Consider the following 20,356-nt stretch of genomic DNA (forward strand, 5'->3'; position numbering starts at 1 on the left):
GAGAAAGGAAGCACTTGGTTCTGGTCTTTGAAGCTGTGCTGGCCCAGAGACTGTACCAGGGCACAGCACCCCCTACCCTTGCATGGTCATTTAGACCACATTGCAGGTATGAAAGCTTGCTTTAGAAATGATGGCAAGACCAGCTCAGTGCTCTTCAACTGAAGAATAAAAAATAATCAGGAATGTAAGAAGCTTGAGCATCATTTAATTAAAAAGGAGGAAGTGTTTTCCTGAAATGTAAAAGAATGTGATGCTGCAATGCTGTAGCCCCATGTGTTCCTTCAGAAAATAATAGTGCAGCCTGCAAAGAATTACCTCAGCACAGAGCAGTAATGTGCAGTTGTGCATTGTGAATGTCCTGTATGAAACAGTGTTGCAGACATTTCTCCACAGAAATCCTTTCTTTCGGATTTCTGTGTCTTCGGAAGGCCAGAGGCCTCCGAAGAGAAGGTAAACAATTATTATCAGCTGCTGTGGAATGCAACAGGGACACCTTGATTGGCTCATTTCCTATGTTTATAATTAAGGGCCAATCACCAGCGCAAGCTAGGGGACTGAGTCCTTGAACACAACTTTGTTGTAGATTCTTTTCTATCTATTCTTAGCCTAGCCTAGCTGCTCTGAAAACCTCTCTCTATATTCTTTTAGTATAGTCATAATGTATTATATATAATATCTTAATAAATCAAGCCTTCTGATCAAGATACAAGATTCACCGTCTCTCTATCACCAGCTGCGACCCACTCAGGCTCGGTAATAAAACAGCTCCTCCCCAGATGGTTCCGTGAGGAGCCCCTGGTGCTGCCGCAGGAGGGGCTGGCGTGAGGGGCCGTGGCAGCCGCCATTACCTGTGGCACTGACCGTGGGCCGTGCGCCATGGCCCGGCCTCGGGGGGCATGGGGACCTGCCCAAGATCTTCACAAAATAACTGTGGTACAAGCCTTCTCCCCAGTCCTGAGCCACCCTGACACCTGCCATCATGTTCTCTTTTGCCACACAGCCATAAGAAATGAGGTATCCTTCTGAAAATTTCTCTGAGGGGAGCCATGGTGGGAGTTGTTCTGCCGTGTGGTGATGGAGTCGTGCATCCTAGGCCTCTGATACTTTTACAAACTTACACAGGCTTACAAGATGGATTTTTCCTTTTCTGCTTTGCAGTAGCGTTACAGGGTGACAGCAAAGACACTAGTATTTAGATTAGAGATGTTGAGAGATGTAGATGGACCTGGGAAGCCCCAAATGAGTGCAATCAAATCTCTGTGACAGAAGGAAAAGTGTAATTTTATTTGTGACACAGATCACTCTGTTCAGAAGCTCAGTAAAAAGTGTCATTTGTGTTGCTATGTTGTGGCAGGTTAGTTCAGAGGACCATGAAGGAATATAAATACAGAGCCTTATGTCAAGCAAAGTTTAGGAATGGAAGAATGTTTTTTATGGTCCTTTATTTTTGGTTTTTTATTTGTACAACAGCAAGCAACACGGTTTGTTTCAGATTACAGATAAGTAAATAAAGATAAGACTTATTTTAAAATGGTTATAGAGGAGTAATATATGCAGTACTAAAGTACAAACACCATGTACTTCAGATGTGTAAAATTGCTGATATTTTGTAGTCGATAGCAGCAGTACAACCAGGCCTACAGGCTTTCTCTCTGCCTTGTCACTGACAACTGTGATAAGATACCCTCAGCTTTGCTTCCTGAGATTTAATTCAGAGGCTGGGAGTCCTGTTTACCTCTTTTGATATCGCAGTTTCTTGCTTTATAAGGGCAAAAAGAATTAAATGAGTAAGATCTGTCTCTTCTTTCAGGCTGGATTTGAGTTCTCAGAAGGTACTAATATCCCTTCAGTGTAATAGACTTCCTTTAGTATCACTAAACTTTCTACACTATGTGACTGATAAAGAATTCTAGAATCAAATCTTATGTAGTGTAGGAATGCAAACATATACTTGCAATGACATTCTGATATGTTGAGGTCTTCTATATTTCACTTTTTTTTTCCTGCTCCTTATTATGTTGTTGCCTTATTCTCCTATTGTATTGGAAATCAGCTAATCCTGGGTCAAAGTATCATAAAAATGTTTGTCACAGGTTGTATTTTAATGAAAATAATAAATATAAGCTGTTTTGCATTTGCAAGATCTTTCTTGCAAAAGAGATGTTGAATTTAAACGGAGTACATTGGCAAAGCCAGCACGGCAGGCAGGAATAACATGGTATGCCTGGGAAACACCCACATCTAACTTCTATTACTGCTTGCTTCATTAGGCTCTGAAAATCTGACTTTAATTTTGTTTTGTTTTTCCACAAACATCAGTACTTAGTTCAGTACTTTAGATTTTCTCTATGTGAAATGGAAAAGATGTGTTAGGAAAAATGAGGAGTAGCACAAGGACAATTGAGCATAGCACAAGACGGCTTTCATTTATCCCAGCAGCTGGACCTGAGTGCTCTGGCAGGTAATGTATTCTTGAGGAATCCCTAAAAACAGGTTGAGATTTTATACTTAAGGAGAAAAGAAATAGAGAAAAAGCATTCTTGTTTTGGGATGTATCTCAGTCATTTTATATAGCATCTGCATGATGTTTTGTGTTATAATCCTTCCACTTTAATGAGACTGTAATTTAGCATGAAAATACTCTCATATGCTTAAAAGAATTCTGTGACTTCCAGAAATGTAAAGCATATGTAATCTAGTGAGAAAATCTGATCATGTTTTGGCAAAGGCTGCAGGGTTGCTATTCACTAAGTAACAAAATCTGAGTTTGATGTCAAGTTTCACACAAAGTTAAACACATTTCTGTGGAATAACGGGGAGAATATTCATTCACCTGTAGAATGCCTTTGGCAGTTTTATATCTTGTACACAAAAACCAGGTAATTTGCTCAGTTCCAAATTTGGTTTGATCTTTTATTTCCAGTAAATAAGAATTCATGAAAAATAGGAACATAGGGGTATTTGAAGCTTGTGACTGGGGAAGACACAGCACATTGATTTTACAGGCATATATCCTGTGATGATTTCGGCTTTCAAGTAAATATTCCTACCCTTATAAAACTAACTGGGGGGAGGTAACTGTAGATGGTATAGTGTTTTTTTCTTAAACCTTAATGATTTAGGGCAGTAATGAGTCAGTTGGAGGGGATCAAAATATGTCCATTTTACAGAAATATCCAGTGTTTACAAGTGAATTAACACTGAGAAATACCTGTCTGCAGTGCCCCAGCATATAATCTGTTTTGCACTTTGCAACTCAGAAGATAATTCACTAAGTGAAAATTCTACTACTGTGGCTGATTACTTCCAAAGCACTAAGCAAGCTTAATTATTTGCATAAATTCAAATCTAACTGTTCTTCTCATCTAGGGATTTCAAAGATTGTTTTTGCATTGGTAGCATTTAAACTGTGTGCGGCTATACTCTAAAGTCCTTTATAACTCTCTGTGGCACTTCAAAATCTCTTTATCATACCAAGATTAACCTCAAGACCTGTCTGTGTTTCCAGTACATTTGTGAGTTTTCTATTTTTTTATGTTTCAGCTGAATTCAGGCTGCTTCACAACCATAACCTTGACTTGCTGACAGTGGCACAAATGCCATGAATAGTACCAGGACTTCATAATCTTTATATAACTTAATATGATTATTATCTTTATATGATTGTCTGTAGTTTTTGCTTTACATATCTTCCCTCAGCCTCCTGTAACAGAATGATTTCAGTCCAATGTGTGTGTAGCATAGTTATTTCTGTCTGGTATGAAAATTGTGATAGGAAAGATATTATTTGCCATTTATTCATGTTTAAGTATATGAGTTCTTTAGAACACTAATTTGAACCAAATAGCCCAGAAAGGAGGTGGGTAAAGTCAGTTGGGGATGTGTTTGATCTGCACATGAACTCAGGCAGTGATTTCCTGGCACTTAGTACAGCTCAGATACCATGAACTTGGTTAAACACACAGGTGAGGTACCTGACAAGCAGGTTTTGAACAGAACAGGCTCATTCATGTGGATGCTGAGGGTTGTGCATCTCTCCTGACCTTATAGCTCCCTAGAGTGGCATTACGCTGACACTGAAAACTTTCATGGTTCTACTTAAAATCATCCAGTATGTGTGTATGTGTGTATATGATAGTCTCCTGAACCTTCAGGTTTGTTTGGTTTCTTTTAAGCCCTTTTTCCAAAGTTTTAGGACTGTAAAGTCTGATATTTAAGCCTGGAAAACAATAAACCAAAAAGCCCCAAGTGTATGTGTGCAGTTTCTTGAAAGGGACATGTGTGTGTACCCTGGGGTCACCAGGTAACTGTAGCAGAGCAGCTCTGAGATGGAGCTGACCCTCTCTACCTCCTGGCAGTTGTGCTGTTTCCAGATCCCAGTTTTATGGCCAGCTATCTTCATGTGCAAACTGAAAGTGTGATTCTACTTGTTTGACCAGAAGTCATCCCTTAGCTGGAGGACTGTGTGACCCTGTCCTGCGTATGAAAGTGGGCAACAGAGCAGAGAGAAAGGTGATGCTGCAAGCAGTTCCCTTCCTCTCTGCCAAAACAGGTAAATACAGGACATCTGGATTAGTCAGGGGAAAGCAGTAAAATATTGCTTTGTAACAGCAAAGTGGTGTTTAGCTTGTCGTTAATTCTCTGTGCATAAAGCCAAGTCAGCTCAATGGCTTCAGTTCCAGAGCCTGGCAGGAATTTAGTCCTGGTTTATGTGATTGGTCCTCTCTAATATCATTCAGGCAAGGTTGCTGATAAGGAGAACTCTTTTAATTGCTCATTCTCTGACATCAGTATAAATCTGCCATTCAGCTAAGCTAAGGACATGAACATAGTATGCTTGTCTTGAGCAAGACAAAAGTGTGTGGTAGGTCTATGCCAAACGATGTACTTCTCTTTCAACCACCTGGAATGTATATTAAACATGAATTGCCCAGGAAAGAAAAGGTATAAAAACATAAAAAATGTAAAAGCATAAAATTTTGATCTTGTGTTTTAGGAGTGAGGTATACCTGCAAGGTGTCAATAAGCTTAAGATGTGAAACTGTGAAATAGGTGGCACATTTTTATTTTTCCTGAGGGCAATAAGACAAGTCAAGTCCTCCCCTCCAACAACAACAACAAAAAAAGAAAACCCAAACCAAGCTAGCAAACCCCAAAAATAAACAAAATTGACATCTGGGGACTTGCCCATGACCTCTTGACTTCCTAAGTAAAATTAATACTTTTAGAAACTAATGAAGAATACTTGAAGATGTTCCTCAAGATTTTAAATATTAGTGTACTTATAAAATTTCTATCATCAATATAGTTGTAGAAACCTGATTATACATAAAATTTTATCCTTATAACTCATGTAAAATAATCAATCTGGTTCTCTTTGTGTTAGTTTACCTTCAAGGAGTTATACAATAAATGCATAAATAGTGAAATAATGCTGTTAATTAGACCTAGGCTGGTATTGTGACTGTGAAAAGGGTACTTTGGGCAAGAAAAATCTTTCATTTAAATGACGTAGGAAATGTTTATATCCAGCCAAATTCCTGGCAACATATGTTTTGGTATTTTAGTTAAAAGAAGCCCTCTTGAACTGCTCAGTCAGACATCACTTGAGCCTTATGTTTGATGAAAATTCAAGTTTTCCCCAGATGTTAAAATTCTATGTATTTAGAGTGTAATTGATGCTGAAGTTTTTCAAACTGGGCTTATTCTACAGTTTTGATGCAAGTTCCTGCACTTGTCATACTTAGACTGAAGTTGTTGAAATGATTTTGTGCAGAAAATTCATGGAAGAGCTTTGCAGAAATGTAGAATTTTGCAGAAATTATTTTCAAATGTGACCATCACAATCATTACAGCTCTTTTTAAATCTACAGGGGTACTGCTGAAGGAGGACAGAACTGTGGAAATGTCACCATGGCTGTTGGGTGCCTTGAGCTGAGGCCCATTGACTCCTGGTTGCTTTGGTTAACAAGGCACAAGTTCCACAAGAACCTTTCTTACTCACAATGAAATGCTCCAGGAGATGGAATGCTGCATTGTGAAAACCAGCAAATATGAAAACCATTTGTGCAAGATCTCTGCAGAAGGTATGATTTTTCTCTTCTATGGCTGGTTTTGCTCTCCTGAACACAGTATGATACACTGGTAATGCTCTTGCTAATTGCCAGTTGAGCAGGAACTCTTCTTAGAAAATGGGAGGAAAGAAAAAAAAGCCAAGACCAAGTATGTTTTCTTTTCAAATCATGTAATCTGTTGTGAGATAGAAGCTCATCTGAGTCCTTTGGATGGCTGACATAAAATGGTAGCATTTCTAGAAATGCTAGAGTTCTTTTTCTATTGACTTTCCCCTCTCTTTCTTTTTAACCACAATTCTTTCAAATACATTTTCTGTTAACAGTTGACATTTCTCCTCTGCATGATTTCAGTTCCTGGTAGTTTACCGTGTGATCTCATAGCTGCAGCTGAATAAGCTTTAAAAATGTTACTTTGCCTTTAACTTAGGATTCTATCTTTCAAAAGTTCCATTAAGTTCTAATTTAGAAGAAGAAAAACACATGGGGGAGGAGGACTAAGCAAAAGTCTCTATAAAAACACTGTTGGAAGTTCCAGAAGGCAGCTGAGCAAGCTCCTAGTTTTTATTGCTAGTGCATAGCACACATTTTTGAAGAAAACAAATAATCAGATATTGTGCATGGGACTCAGTGAGTTGTAGAAAAGATGGCATTCTACCACACATTGCAGGCTGTGCTGCACAAAGAGCTCTCCAAGCGTGGGGGACTAGGCAAATATGGTTGGTGGCTGTGACCCTGCTGAGGAGGAGAAGGCATGTAACCTGCTAAAGACATTTAGTTACTTCTTGTGTACAACAGCTGTCTCCTAATTCCTTAACTTTAGGGTCAGGAGGCACTTATGATCTTTAATAAGATCAATAATGCTTCTTTTTCTCCCTAAACCATTGATAAATGGCAATCCTTTGAAACATTGTGATGAAGAATTTTGTCATTGCTTGCATTGCTTGTAGATATTAAGTCGGGCATTGGTGATTGAATTCAAACAGACTGAATCAAAACCAGTGTTTTGGAGAGTTATTTTTAGACTGTGTAATTGCATTAATTGAATTTTCCAAGTGGTTCTGGAGCATCTGTATGTGTAGGAATAGATATCAGTGGCCAAAGTAACTTGGAAGCAGGAGACCTTCTTTAACTAGATAAATATGCTGTGGAATTTTACAGCTTCATTGCTCATAAAAGTAGTCCCTGTTTATCTGTTTGGACATATTGATGTTGGTACTGAAATGTGTCCAGGACTGGACCTTCAGCAGAGTAATTTTGTGTGTTTTAATGTCAAGTGTTACTCTTTTAATAGACCCTCCACAAGAAAAGTTCTGCCAGTCTGTTCTAATATGTTTCTGGTTTGATTTTACACTTGTGATGCCAGCGTAGATTAAGTGTGTGATGCCAGGAAGATTGTCTTGTGAGTGAAGAGAGATTTTCCTGCTTCCCACCAATCCTGTTCTCTGAAGCATTGTGGGAGGCTACCTGTTTTCATTTACATCTCTTGATCACAGAGGCAATCACCAGCTGCAGACATAGTTCACAAAAAACATGAATGGCATCCATCTAAGACAAGAATTAATGATTTTTTTTTTCTTGCTGTCAATATTATTCTGTGCTTCAAACATAGCAACTTATGGTACTTATTAATGCTCAGTGCCTCACAGAAGCCTTTGTCTTCTATCTTCACAATTTTTGCAGATGAGCAGAACAAACCAAAGCCTTGGTTGTAGTTCTTGTCAAAACAACTCTGTATCTCTGTGTTCAGTATATTTTAAAGTTATGTAACATAACTAAACAGTAGAGAAGACAAGCATGAATCTGTACTGTGAAGGATAAGACATGGAAGTGGAAGCTAGAGATGGAAATTATTTCTGACTGTGCCATGGCTCTTGTGTAATCCTGGGCAAATCACCTGGCTCTCACACAGAATAGAGACTTAAATTTGTAGATAAATAGTTTTTGAAGCCTAGTAAATAATCCCATTATGCCTCTGTTTGCCTTTTTGTGAAATGGAAATAAGAGTATTCCTTGTGCCCATCAGATGGTTGGAATACTCTTGTGATAGGCCTTATGCAAATGTCTATGTGCAGTCCTTAAAATGAAAAGTACTCCTTTTGGAAATAAAGAACTGCAAAATTAGTCTCTATCTACCTTAAGCTTTATGCCCACTTCTTCCTTTATTTTTCTTTCTTTCTCTTTTCCTTTTTTTTTTCCTCCTGCCTGTTTCAGGGGCTCAGTGCTGCAATGAATGGAGCTTTCTAGGGAATGCAGCTGTTCAGTCCTAGAATTAATATGCAAATGCTCTTCTCTTACTGAAGCAGGGGAGGAAGATGGAACATAGCTGTATTTTCTCTAATCAGCATACTCCCTTTTTCATTTGGAACTACAACAAAGCTGACTGTCAACTACGCAAATAATGGAATATTTCTTTCTGCAGAAATAAACATTTTCATAAGCATACATTTCTTGAAAGCTTTTACTGACCAACCCAAACAATATTTTAGTTCAATGAAAAAATATATATTTAGAACTATTCACACACAAATCTTCCATGCTTTTTCAGTAAAATAAATAGAACAAACTAAATGCACTGACAGAATGCTAATTGCAGCTGCAGAAGTGTAATACAGAACTGCAAAAGTGACTACCTCTGGATTTTTTTGCAAAACGCAAATTCACATATTGGAACTATGTGTGTTGTAGAGGACCCGTTCTGCCCTCAGATTTACAGGTGGGGGGTCTCACAGAAACACCTCAAGTCTGATTTGTATGTCTGATTCCCCACAGGACAAAGAGTGTAGAAGTTTACCCCAGAGGAATAATGAGATTTTACTGTTTTCTCAGCACAAATGTAATTCAACAAGATATGACATGGTAAAAAATTGGACTGCTGTCTTTAATTAATCCACATAAATAGAAAACATTTTAGGAATTCAGATATCCAAGACCACCAAGTCAGCTATGCAGAGGGGATCAGTGATTCCCGAAAGTTTTAGTAGAGTGGAAGAAATGGTACAATGGTTGTTATGGAGAGAACTTTTGATATTGCATAATATGAACATGGATTGAAAAATATGTGTTCTGAAACTAGTGTGTGACAGGCCCTGTGTTCCTTTTTACTGCTGCCTAATTTGGTTTGTTCCCTTTTAGGTCAGCCAATGCATCTTTACATTTGACTGCAATTTCTTTGGACAGTTTGAGGTAACCGTAAAATAAAACTTGAGCAAGGAACACAGGACAGAGTTAAAGCTAAAAGCAAGATTCTCAAGTCAGAGCCAAGAACATTAAATCAATAAAGCAAGCTATTGGAAAACAATGCAGGGATTGAGGCTGGAACTGCAGGGTGGACTGACCTAAGCCAACTTAATCAATAGCTTGGCTGCTCAGTTGGGAATAAACAGAACTACTTGTAGGTGAAAAAGAAAAATGTGGCAATGGAACCTTAACTTCTAAGACATATCTAAGCCAAGTAACTTCTGCATTGGAGCAGTGCAATTTGGCAGTGTCTTAAATGGCTGAATGCCTTAGTGAATGTGATCTATGAGCTGTGTCTGAAACTGGTAAAATAGAAGGACAAAAATAGTCCAATAACAGACAAAGACACCCCTCAGCTGAAGGGGTAGAAACACCTGATATTTTAATCAGGCATACTGTGTATGGCATGAATCGAATTCTATTAAAGGTGGCAAAAAAGTTTCATTAGTCTTAAAATTCCTGACTTCAATTACATCCTTCTAGAAGCCTTTTACAAAAAAAAAAAAAAAAAAAGTCAGATGGTCACATATTAGGTGATTTGTTCTTTTTCCTTGTGGAAGTGGTGTAAAAAGAAATAGGTGAGACATTGTGAAGAAACAAAAACAAAATAAATGAAATTGAAGATGCCTTACTGTAGGACAGTAAGATAAAAGCTGAAGTAACTTTCTGAGCTGCCTTTCTGTTGTCATCATAATCATAATATCCCCTTTTTAATTCCCCCCCCAATTCTAACAAAGGCAATTTTTGATTCACTTTTGTGATCTGTACGCTGCTCTTACAAGATGTGGCACTTGTGATGATTTCTGTCAGGTTTATATGATATCTGGTTACCTCTAGATGCCTGTTAAGTATGTGCTGGGCAGTTAACTTCAGCTTTGTTGGCAGATTCATTACACTCATTTATAAATCCATGGGATTGTGGCCTATTTATACTCCAGGTAATTTTGGCACTGGTTGCTGAAATAGAGTAAGCACACAAAAATTGATGGTCCTATTATCTCTCACAGAACAGAGAGCTATTAAAAAAAACCAAAACAAGCAAAACCCACCCCAACTCTTAAATTTGTGACCCTAAGTAGCATTTCCTTGAGAGGCAGGCCCAACTGTGAGTAGGAAATCTGTCCACACAAGTGGTAGTTAGAGTTCATTTTCCTTTTTTTGGCACTAAATCAAGAACTACACAAAACTTCAGCTATCTGCAAAACCTTTAGCCAATCATGACCTTTCCCCAAATTCCCACCAGGTAGCCTCAAATGCAATCTCTAGTTTGTCTTCTGAAATTATAAAACTGCTCCTTTTTCACTTGGATAGATTTTATATATTTCATCAACCTGGATGCCTAATTTAAATGAAAATTGGTGATAGTGAGTGTGATAAGGCTTTGCCAGCTAAATCTTTAATGATACAGACATGCCATTTGTAATATCACTTAATGCTTAAGATGAAGGTCAGTGAAGCCCTTGGAAAAATCTTTCTTGGCATCTCCTCTGTCTTCTCTCACTGCCTTACCTGTTCCCAGACAACCAGTGCACCCAGAGCAGCAGTTGGCACCTAAATTACCTGTTAGACACACAATTAATCCAAAACAAATAAGTATTTTTCTTTTCCTCTTTTTTTTTTTCTTTTTTTTTTTTTTTTTTGAGGGAAGAAAGGGGATATGTGTGAAGTACTGGGGGAGAAAGAGGAGCACTAGCACTCAGGAGGACAAGAATGTGTTCCCTTTCCCCTTCTTCACCCTTGTGGGAGTGAAGCTCTTGTGCCTGATACATAGCACAAGACTGGGCTGGGACTCATCATTTTTTGTGATACCAAGCCAGACTAGTGGGGAGAATGTGGTGCTGCTCTCTAATCTTTGAAGAAGTTGTCACTGGGATAAATTCTGCATTTTCTCAATTTCTGTGAACCTCAATAAAAATAACAATTTTAAATATGATTGTAAAACATGCTCAGAATGTGGATTTTTTTTCTATGGCATGCTAAGCATGCTTCCTCTGTACTTGTTTCCATTCTTCCAATCCCTTTATTTTCAAATATTTTACTATTACATGTCAAATGCAGTCAAATAGTGTTAGACTTGTACCTGAAGTTTGAAATGATACAGTTTTAGTTGGTATTTTTAACCAACTTAGCCTATATTTAATTCATGGTTGAGGCCTAGAATGTGGTATGTTTGAGAGGGATTGTCTTTCCTGAAGGCAGCAATCATCTTCCATACTGTTTACTTCTACAGCTTCAAATCCTTCACATGTCTGTGATATGTTGTTTGTTCACACTTGGAATATCTGAAACAGATGGTAGTAAATAAGTGCCAAATTAATTTTTCCACCAAAACCTTGTATTGAATTTAGAATCTTCATCAATCTCAACAGGGAATGCAATTTGTCTTTGCTAAGTTCTGCTTCCTTAACAAGCTGTCAGCCTTTGTTTCCCGGGTTTTCTCTGAAATAAATAGCAGAATATCAAAATACCATGAGATTCTCATCTTTACCACAGCTTCCTTACCTCCATCCTTTTGTGTTACCTTTCATGTGATGATGGAAATCCTGTATTTATTCACAAGTGCGGAGGTCCAGACAAGCATCTAAACTTAGGGACACCTGAACCTCCAAATAAATCTTCATCACTGAAAAGAACTGTCAGAATCTTCTCATCAGGCATCTGCAGTTTCTGACACTATGGGGGGTTTTATATCTTTCATTGTAATACCTTGGTGCCTCATACTTTGAGGTGAATTGGTCCTGTCAATGCCTGTGTCATAAGGTGAGGGTTTTTCATCTGTGTTTGCCAGATATAAACTGGAGGGACAGTTTGTCTTGATGTTTTGCTGTTCAAAGTTTTTAAGAGAAAACCCCATGAACTTCTAACTCCAACCTTTCATTGCACTGAACATGTTTTCCCAAGCCTGGTTTGTAAATTCAGGATGTCTTCTGTTATTTGTCCTGCCTACTGCTTACAGTGGTTTGTATGGAGTTTTACACTGAAATGATCTGGGACAGCTTTTCACATGTGCACATATCTCTGTGTGTGTGTACATAAATATCTATAAAAATACACCTTTGCATGCTTGTATACATTAATAATTCATAGCTGAATGATTTGTTGATTGGGGTTTGTCTCTCTACTCGTTGTATTAGTGAAGTGGGGTCTCTGTGTAAAGAGGCAGTGAAAGAGAGTAGTTTTATAAATCTTAGAGAAACTTGTTTTCAACCCAATTACTTTGGCTCAAGCAAATTAAACTCTTTCAAGGGAAACCTAGATGATGTAATTTTTCGACAGCTTTTCCTGTCCCTGTCAAAGACATGACTCAATTAAAGATGGATCTTGGGACCACACTATACAAATGTGGGCAAATGGAATGAAAGGATTTTGAGCAGAATGCAATAATAGGTTTGTTGTGGACATTTCCTGCCCTTTGCTTCTCTAGCCATACAAATTACAGCATGAGAAATAGCTTCTAAACTTTTTTTATTATGTAACTTTTTTGCACCTGAAATTACATTGCAGAAATCCTATTCTGAACTCTGGTTTCCCAATGGAAAGCTTAGGTCATGCTAAGTAGCCTGGAGGGATGCATTTGCCTGATCAAATTTGATATATTCTATGTATCTTTCCTCGCTTCTTCCCTTCTCCTGGTACATCTATTCTACAAGCTTTAAGTCAGTAATCAACTTCAGCACCCACGCATTAGAGTGATTATTATTTTACAATATATAACGTCTTACATTTGGACCTCACTGTTCCCTTTATGTAAACATAAGATGGGAAAAGATTAAATTTGTACCTTGAGTAAAACCGCGCCATATATATGTAGGAAGACAGCGTTAGACTTGTGTTCCTTTGATAAATTAATGCCTGCTAAAATAGAAAAAAATCCTGTCATTGAAGCCACAAAATGTACAATTATGAATCATCAGAGGTAGTCAAATCTTTCATTTCCTTTACTCTAGTGAAAAGAACTGTATACTGGAAAAAATCCTTTTATAAAGGAGGCAAAATAACAGTTTGGGGGAAAAAATCTCAGATATTCTTTAGGGTATTTAAAAATGCTTGAGGGTATTTTTGATTAAAAATGAAAATTAAAAAATGAGAATTGTCGCAGACTAAAAAACATATATGTGAAACCAAAAATAGCGTCTCAAGAAAATCAGATGAAAATTTTCATGGAACTTTTAAGAACTTCTTTTTGGGATCTCATCTGTTTTAATTCAGATATTGTGGCATTTTTGTAGCAGATTCAAAAGCTGTTAAGCTGGTGTAAAGGACCCATTGTAGTGTGACATACCCTGATTAATCCCTTTTCCATAGAACTTCATCTTAAAACTAAACAAGATAAAATATTTTGTTATTTTCTAGTAAGAAACTTGAACATGAATAGTTTCATGGTTAAAACATATACATCTCAATCTTGTACAATTTCAGAGGTTAAATATTTCATAACCTAAAGTTTCTCATTCAATGAAAAACTATAAACCAAACATCTGGAGAGACAAATATTTTACAATAAAATGAGGTCTTTTTGATATGTTTCTCAAATTTAATTACAATTTTACACAAATTTGACAAATTTGACATTTAGCTGTGGAGAAATTGTTTTGGGGTTGATTTTCATATTGTTTTAAGATAAGCAAAATAATCTGACCAAGTTATACACTTAGTGCTTTGTATTTTGCTAGCTTTTAAACCCTCCTTCTATTTTGTGCTAAACAAAATTAAATACTATTAAAAAGCTCATTGAATGAATGAGTAGGTTTTAGAATAAAACAGTCTTTTTACATTATCCACTATTCCACAATGCCTCCTTACCTATTTAAATTAAAATAAAAGTATTAAATTATAGAAAAAAAACCCAACCTTGTCATCTCTTTCACTTATTTGTCTTCTTAACATGGTCTGCAAGAAAAATCTGTAACTTGCTTAATGAGATATGCTCTTTCAGTCAGGTGAGAGAAAGTAATGTACTGGGAACCAGCCTAAATAAATCAAAGCCTATCGTACAGATGTTCAAAAATGATTAGAAGCCTGAAAATGCAAATAAGCATTGGCTAAATTTTTCTAAGTGCCTAAGTCAGATGCCTAACTCTCTCTAATTTCAGAGGGATTTAGCTGTCTAACCTGCCTAAGTGATTTTGAAAAATAACAAGCTGCCTATTTGCATCACTAGGTGCCTAAACACTTTTGGAAAATTTGTCCCTGAATGTTCATAATAAAGAAAAATGACACATCAAAATATGGAACTTGAGTTTCAAAGTAAGATTAGAACAGAGTTTCAGAGAAGTCCAAGCTGGTCTTACAAAAGCTTATGAGGGATGACTGTGGGTTCCTAAACTTTTGTAAGCCCTGGTACATGAATAAACCTGCCATCTTAGCCTAGATGCCCCAAATGAATTTTGATGTTGTCTGATTATGCCTAGCAGGCCAAGCTAGGTAATGATAGTAACCAAATGGTACAGTTTGAGTGCAATATCAGATATTCAACCATTAACATGGGGTATTCCCTTTGCTATAAATTGCAGCAGTTCTGATGGTGAAACCCTTCGCTGATCCTGGCAGTATCCTTTAGTGAAGTGCCTTATTTAAGAAAGTGTGTTGCATGTGAACTAGCCATGTATTGCAAAGTAGTGCCTATTGAAGTTTAATTAGTGTAAGTGGCATATCCAGTGGTTCATGTAATTAATTGCAGATTACACATTACAATATCGATGTTTTCGATAGTGGCGTGCACAAACCTGCAGTGAATAGCTAAGCATTCAGTCATCAGCTGGCTAGATACAGGAGCATTACCAAAGTTGAGTGGCAGCCCATATGACAAGCATCCATTCTTTTTCTAAGTTCTGTTCAAGAAACTATATCTAGACATGTACAGGCCAAGTGGGAATATAAGTGAAATAAAATTCAGTTGAAGGAAATGCAGTTTTGGGGGAAAAATTATATTTATGCCATATTTCTGTTGTACCCGGCTCCCGAAAACTCATGTCCATCATAGAGAGGAGCACAAATACTTGTAAAAATTATTTATTTGGACATTGTCCTTTCCTTCACGGTAGCTATCAGATTCTTTTTTATTTTACATGTTTTTGAATTGCCATTTAAAATAATTTAGTCATTCATGTCTTCTTTCTTGTTCATCATATCCTGTTTGAGAAAATGGTATTTAGTGTTTTTTGCTGGGAGCTTATCTCAGAAATGTGGAAAAGAAGCTAGTCTAGAATTTGATTGGTTCAAATTTGTGCTTTGTCACAGAATGGCTATTGTATAGGTTTGGGCAAGTTATTCTGTCTTGCACTTCAATTTTCATCTGTAATGTGGGGATAACCCGGCTTTATCTCACAGGAATATGGTTGTGAATAAACATATGAGAGTTTATGTTGTGGTTAAATTCTTCACTTTGGAGATGTAGTTAAGATAAGCTTGTTATGTGGATTTAGGTGCAACACACTTTGCTTATACATGCATGTCGGTGTTTTGTAGATCCATATGTCTAGAAAACTGTTCGGTAGAGTGAAAAGTAGGAGAAGCTAGAAATTAACATGCACTTGGGTGTACAACAGAGTTTCTGGCAATTTCTTGCTATTGAATTGGCATAATGCAATAATGAACTTCAGTGAGACATTCACAATGCAGATGGTGCTGCTGTGTTCTATGCAGATGGCACTGATTTACTGCTATGTTCAACAAAGTAAAGGATGTTTTTCATTGTTAGAGTGGATTGACAGCTCTGGGCAGGAATAACAAGATTCTAGACTGTCTTTCCTTCTAGCTGAGTATCTTCAAAGCTGGAAACCAGGGAGAGCCTGAGGTAAATAGTCCAAGACAGCGTTTCTGTTGCACAATTCCTGACAGGTGGCCATTCTTTGTCAGGTAGTTCTGAATGTCAAAGATTCAGTACATAGGTCTGAAAAATGATGGTTCTTTAATCATGGTCACAAGAATATTTAAAGTATGATTTTACCCATTCACTTTGTTGTGTGAGTAGGCAGTGAGAAACTGCAGATGTTATGTGTGTTCTGGAGGGAACCAAGGCACATAAGAAGGCCCTTCACTTTCAAAAGTCAGAAATACAGCTCTGCCTCAATCTGCTTGCTGCCCATTTGAAAAAAAAAAAGACCAGGATAGTAGAAAGAAATTGGCTTTTCATATTGCCAAAACCAATGAGAACCCTGAGTTCTTCCCTCTTTTTTTCTCATCCCCTTTCGGGTTCCCTTTTTTCTCCATGCCAACACACATTGCAAGCAGTATCCTCTTCCTTTGTAGCCATGGGCAGCCTGCTTTGGAGCCAGGACTGCCAGTCACACCCCATTGTGCCTGAATGAGTAGCAGTTGTGTCCGGAGCACAAATGTAAGGAAGGACAAGAGCACCAAACTAATTTTAACTTGTGACCTGAACAAGGGTTTGAACCAAGTCTCCTGAGATAGAAGGCCATTGCCCTTATTTTTCATCTGAAAAGCCATTTGGACTGCATATAGACAGTTCCCCTTGAGAGATGGTGTTAGATTGATGTAGTGCAGTGTGAAATGGGAGTGTAAATGTATGTGATGTTCATGGGCTGGTGAATAGAGCTGCTTTACTATGGAATGAATTACCAGCAAAATAAACGGGCTACCACTAACCCCATCTACTGCTTTTCTTAGTTGAGGATTTGCCTCAGCTCCAAATACACATTCCTTGTGACGCTGACATATCTGGAAAAGTTTAAATGCTATGAACTTGTTCTCATTCTCTTATGGATATATAAGAAGAGAGAAAGTAGCTTAGAGGAGTGAAAAGAATAGAAGGTATTTATTGCTTCATTGTCACAGTGCTAAGAACTCAGTTAAAAGTCAGGAACACTTTGTTTAATATGGATATGTTTGAAATTATCCAGCCTTTGTATTTAATAGCCAGGGAGACTTAACAACTCTATTCCAACCTTCAGTGAGAATGCAGACAAACAGCCTTTTACATTGCACTAAATATTTTTAAGGAAAAAGGGCATTTTTTAACTTGCTGTTACTTGAAAAATGTAAGAGACTTTCAAAGGAAACTGAAATGTTGGGTACCTACTATTTTCCATTATCTAGGCCACTCAGGAGGGCACTTTTCTATACAAAGACTACATTTGATGCTTTATAGTGAAAGACTTGGCAATACAGTTAAAAGTGATCTTGTTTTTCACCTGGCTTATGGTCTGAAATGAGTGTACTACAGGCAATTTGGAGGTTAGTAGGGGACTAAAATATTTAATAATTCTTATTCTCCCTAGATATAGGAAACAGTGAGAAATAAGAAGATCCTGCAGATTCTTTTAAGTTCTTTGCATTATCTAAGAGCTAATAGTCATCTTGCAGGGGAAAAAAGGTGCCTTGTCAATTCATAGTATTTCAAAACCTCTTACTGTTATGGAGTTATGGGGTTCTTACTCTACCCAATTTATAATGATATTGCCTAAGAATGAAGATGGTTAAGCATGAAAAATTTAAAAGCAATGGCTTTAAAATTAAACTGCTGAGGTCAAGCTAGTAGTATGTCTACAGCTACAGCTTTTTCAGTACTTTATATGTTCTTTAGCTGTTACAAGACACAATGGGAAATATATTAAAAAACTAGATAGCAGTTGGGTAGTGGTAGTAAGTTTGGGATTATTATGGTTCCTTTATTGAAAGTTAGATTGGTTGGTCCACTAAATCTCAAATAAGCAGATAATTGTGGGAGACAAAAGAGAAAGAAAAGAATAGGTTAAGGTGTTCAAACCAAATATGATGCCAATAAAGATTAGTAGCTTTATATACATGTATCTATTTCACATGGAAAACTAAACAGAATAATGTCGATTGCCTGAGATAGTGAGAAAGGGTGAAAAGTCCAGAGAGGATGAGGAACTGATTTCTTGGCAGGTTGAGTTTTTAAATAATATTGAAAAGGTGTGACTAAAGAAGTAGCTTACAATAATTTTCCTGTTCTAAGTAAAAGTGGATTGAGGTATGGAAAGGAGACATTCCTTGCTCCTCATCCTTGTACTCTACAGAGCTCTGTCAGGATCAAAAATAGGAACTGGCTTTCATGAAAGATATTTTGCTTACAGTGATGATATGTGGTTAAATTTTCAGGAGGAAACAGTTTATCAAGATTTTAAAAGATCTTTGACGTGAATCCTTTGCATTCAAATATTCAAGTTTTTATTGATTTCTTAATAGTAACTCTTCTTTTTTGTGTGTGTATGTGTGATTATTTGAAAGAGATTCAATATATCATAGAACCCCATATGAACCAGCAAAGTTCTGTGTTGAACAGTCATCATGTGTGGTAGGATTGGCAAGTGGCAATATCTGCAGTTGTCCCATTCTGGCTTTGTAATCAGAAGCTATGCTAAAGCAAGTTACTTAACAGAGATGGCAAAGATGAAAATATCAGTGTCCTGGAAGGCTTATAAATCCTAGAATGCTCACAGCTGCTTTTAGTTCTTGTTTCACATATTTTTGTTTCCTTTTAAAAAGCTTTCCTTAAAATTACCTCACTTCTCTTTCTTCATCCAGAACTCTGATTTATACCAATAGCTGCTGAATAGTAATGATTATTTCTCATTATATTAATTCCTTTGAATTCTTGTATCAGCACTTCTCAAGAACAGCCTGCAGAAGAAAACAGTTTGTGTTGTGAGCTGCTCATATTGCCTTGTGTTACAGTGAATATAACCCGTCAATGCAACCCAAACCCATGTGTCTTGGAATTAATTTTTAATTCTTATGATGTGGAGGTCAGTTTTTTCCCATATGGATTTCTTAATGTACTAGGAGAAAAGGCATTTTATTTCAGGAGACGTGAGATGGTAGCTTTGGAGGTCTGAGCAGTAGCTGGACCAATACTTTGTGATCAAAGTGATTGATGCTGACTTTGATTTTTTTGATGTGAATAAAACACATTTTCTTGGCATGTATTCCTTTTTGACCCAGTTTTGAGGGAGGGGAGAGAGGGAGACTGGAAAACCTGCTCTACTATTTTTCATCCTATTTATTTCTGTTTTTTCTTAATTTGTTTTTTGTTTTGATAATTTAGAAATCACTGTTTTTACAGGCTAAATTGAAATGTCTTTGCAGCAACTGAGTGCAATATTTAGAGCTGAGTGTGAAATTACTGCTTTTTTGAGAGACAGCGTGGTTTTAGGGACACTATTTGGGTAGTCTTTCTCCTGTGTTTATTGAGAGCATTTTCAGAAATTTAAACTGAACTAATAGAGATATTTAATCTTTGTTTTGTGTATTTTTTCATGTTCATGTTTTGTTTGTTCAACAATTTATTTTGCTTGAGATTTGACCTAACAATGATTCTGTAAGAAATGTGATAGAAAATTCCATGTTCAGTAGCTCTTCTTTAAGTCAGAATATGTTGTACAGGTCTGGTTTGGGAGAAGAAGCCAACCAGAAAGCTCAGTGAAAACATTAGTTTCTCCTGCCAGCTGCAGCAGTCAGATCAATTTGACAAAAAAAAAAAAAAAAAAGAAAAAAAAAAAGAAAACTGGGCAAACCTATTGAGTAATAGATGAGATGAAAACTTTTTCTCATGTGGTGATGTGCACATTCCTGTTTGGCAGAGTCTGACCCTCTGATAGAAAGTTGCCTGTGGCTCTGAAGTGTGTGGCTTAAAGCAACAAGCAGATTTTTGGTGTCCATTCCGCTTTATCTGTTCATTAGCAGGGTTTTGTAGCACACCTATTGTGTGCCAGACCAAGTGTTGCTTGGGTTCTGCAGCGACTCCCAGAGAGGACTAATCTGTGACCACCAACCTCCTTTCAGTTAATAAATTAAAATCAAACTGACTTTTTATTGTTTTCGTGGTCAAAAGAATAAGTGGTTACCACTGTTAGTAACTCAGCTCTGCAATTTTATGAGGTGTGTGAATGAAGGCGAATTACAGCCGTGGCCTTTCACAGAACAAGCCCCAGAGCAACCTTGACCAATGTGGTGCAGACATTACATTACACATAACCAGGGTCCTGCCGGGCGTTTCTTACTGCTCTGCTCTCAGTTATTTTCCACAGTGCAACATGTGCAAGAAACGTTGACTTAACCTC

The sequence above is a fragment of the Melospiza melodia genome, chromosome 9, assembly GCF_035770615.1.
Source record: "Melospiza melodia melodia isolate bMelMel2 chromosome 9, bMelMel2.pri, whole genome shotgun sequence".
In the NCBI taxonomy this organism is placed as follows: domain Eukaryota; kingdom Metazoa; phylum Chordata; class Aves; order Passeriformes; family Passerellidae; genus Melospiza; species Melospiza melodia.